This window comes from Hylobates moloch, unplaced genomic scaffold (genome assembly GCF_009828535.3).
Source record: "Hylobates moloch isolate HMO894 unplaced genomic scaffold, HMol_V3 SCAFFOLD_14, whole genome shotgun sequence".
Classification (NCBI taxonomy): Eukaryota; Metazoa; Chordata; class Mammalia; order Primates; family Hylobatidae; genus Hylobates; species Hylobates moloch.
The window spans coordinates 91,389,714-91,393,252 of NW_026652289.1; positions in this window are offsets into that span (position 1 = coordinate 91,389,714).

Here is a 3,539-nt window from a genome sequence, read left to right on the forward strand (position 1 = left end):
TACTAAATTTTGGAGTGATTTTTAGCTACAATTGATAACTGAAACAGTCAACATATCATTTTAATGAAATATTTAAGCCACTTAGATTTCACTTTTGCAATACATTTTTATTATACTCATTTGGATGATAGCAAATCAAGGAGAAAAGAGAGGTCTATGACTGGATCTGAGAATGGATACAGGAATGAGGTGAAATGAGGTTAATGACAAAAATAAATTATTAATATCTGTCAGTAGAATTTCTCCTGGTTTCAGAATTGCATTTGTTTAGAAAAAAGAAAAATCCTTAGTAAGTATATCAAGTCGGATTAAGTCTGGATGCATATAATAGAAAAAAACAACAACATAATAATGTCAATGTCTTAAATGATACAGATGTTTATTTTCCTTGTGTTTATAAGGAAAATCAAAGACAGACAGTCCGGGGCTGCTAAGGTCTTCCTGTGATTTTCTGGGACCCAGGTCCCTTCTGTGTTGATGCTCTACCATCAAATAGTATTGCTCCATGGTCTGTGATGGCTAGTCAAGCTCTACAATTCAGGTCTGTATTCTAATCAGCAGGAATAAAGGGAAGGTACAGAGGGAGAAGAAGACTGTACCAAACTTCTGCTTACATCTCACGGAGAGAATTAAATCAAAAGGCCACACATAGCTAAAAGAATGAAGAAGTCTTCTATACTGCTAGGTAACGTGATGTGAGCACTAAATATGGTCAATAGGTCTTAATAAAGACTACTTTATTTAAATTACTTTGTGTGAAAGGATTGTGTGTGTGTGTGTGTATGTATGTAAGTAATTTGCTGAATAGCTGAGAGTCATGTATGGAAAAATGTCTGGAAGAGTGGCATTAATGTGAAAGATCCCCGAAGTAGAAGTGACAAAGACAAGGTAATCCTTTTGGAGTTTTTTAAACAAATTTTAGGGAGGACTTTATACTTCAGCAGATTGCAAAACAAAGATTCAAGCCAATCATGTCTTTCTTTACTTTTTATTATTTAAAATGTAAAGCACACACAAGATCAGAATTAATGATATAATGAAGCCCCACCTAGCCATCACCCAGTTTCAAAAATTTCAACACAGAGTTATGTTGTTTCATTTGTACACCACTGACTTTTCTCTGTCTCCAACAATAGATTATTTTGAAGCAAATACCAGACATATCACAAGCCAATCTTTCTTAGATCACAAAGGATCAAAGACCCTGAAAGCCCCTGGATTAAATGTGGGAAAATGTATACAGTCAATCACTGTAGGGTCAAAGAGCAAGATTTGGATAGATTTAGAGAAAACGGTAGATAGTATAAGCAGTTTAGAATTGAATAAAAATAAAATATGTAAAGAGCTACAAGATGATTAAGTAAGCCAAACATGAGAAAGATGGAACGACAACATAGAGAGTAGGTAGTGGATTTGTGAAATAGCTAAACATATGCAAAGGAAAAGAGGAGAAAATTATGTGGGTTACAGAACCTTCAAGGAGTTGCCAATGGATAACAAACCACGACTTACAAGATGAAGATGAAAGGAAAAGTGAAGAGGTCAATGGCAAACACCGCTGGCTACATGGCTAATATCCTTTCTAATTGTTCGCCTTAGTAATAGACCCCAGCTGTATTCATTCAGCAATGTATCCTGCTAAAAGACAATTCCTAGCCTCTCCTTGCACATAGAGTAGTTGAAATTCATTGACTAGGACCAGGCTCTTTAAAGAAGACTGATTCAGCTGGAGCTCACTTTTTATCCATTACTTTCTATTTCCAGTTCCTAAAGTCATGATTCCTGGAGTCTCAACAGCCATCATGGGCTAAAACCAGTGCAGGGTGTTGAAGCTTGTATCACCTTGCATTAATGACTGTGGTGACACCACATTAGCTGTGGCCAGCTGAACTCTGCACTGCTGATACAGAAGACAAAGAAGAGCCACTTGTGCTGGGAAGAGTGGGGGTCTCTATTAAATGTGGCCGAGACTAATTTAATTGACACAGGTATCGTGAAAGAGATATAGTAAAAAGTATTTGAAGGATGAATGGGAATTTTTACTGAGCAAAACTGGATGAATGAAACATTTTCCACTGATCAATAGATGTTGCTGTTCTGTAGACAGTGTCTCTCTCAATTGAATTTTTGGATTAAAAAGACAAAGAAGACTCAAACATTTCTCGCAGAGCAGCTCTCCAAAGCTGAGCCAGAATCAAAGACTCAGTGGTGTCGCCCATTATTACTTATTATTACTATTAGTACTAACCTCTTAAAATTCTACTATACTTTGTCAATTTTACAGCACTTTCATATAAATTACCTTATATCCATTCATTCATTCATTCATTCATTTAACTAAGATGTTTTGAGCACTTATGTGTAAATCCTCATAGTAGGCATGCCTGGGGGATAAAGCACTGCATGGAATCATAGCAGGTAAGGCCCCAAAAATTGTTGCCATATAGTGATTGAGTACCCTATGCTGAACATTTTACAAGGTTTATGGTCTATTTCTACAGAGGAGGAAACTAATTCTCAAATAACTTAGTGATTTCCTTGACTTTGTCCCTCTCGTATTTCCAGTACAGGCCACATAAATTATTATCATCTCTGCCTTTGCTCTTTTGTACACTTACTATACATCTCGCTGCCAGCAGTTATGGGGGAAAGGGTACAAAGGGGCGGAACTATTTACTTACTGCTGGCCAGAACTATTGTACTAAATCCAAAAAACTGTGAATGGGGTTAAAGTAGTTCAAAAGGAAAAATATGTTTCCATCCTAATCTGATCTACTGTTTGTATGTTAAATAGTGGCATGCTGAACATGTGGCATAACCTAATGGGAAATCCCTCACAGGCAGAATAGACTTAGATTCTGTGAATACATCTTAGAGAAGTCACATCATACCCTCTTTTCTGCTATGTAAGCAAGGCACCACCAGCCCTAGGCCAGTAGTGAGGGGTTAAATCTCTTTTCAGCCCTGCTTTAAGTGAACATACATTAGTCCCACTGAAGGCTTGGGGAGAAGGGATAAAATGGGAAATGCATGAGCATTTGAAAAATCAAAAATAGGGTTGTCAGTATATCAAATAAAAATACAAAGTACCTACTTAAACTTGAATTTCAGATAAATAATGAATAACTCCTTAGTATAGGTATGTTCCCGAATCCCACTGATTGCATGATTAACAACAGGTTGCAAAATAGAGGCAATTTTTGTCTGAATATTGCATGGCACATGGACTCATTCTGAAACTGTTTATCTGTAATTTGTATTTAACTGGATGTAATTTGTATTAACTGGATATTTTATCTGGTGGTCCGAGTTAAAAAGAAATATAATACCTTTATCAAGGTTCTTAATTTAACATACTACAGCGTCTCAGAGGTCAAGAGAGCCTGAATTACATTCTAGAAGAATTTATATATTTTTTCATTTTACAAATTAACAATTTTAACTATAATGAATAATGCATATGTTCACTAGATAATTATTGCATACATATTTAAAATTAAACCAGATATTGATTTTTTATATTTTATTTCATTGCGGTA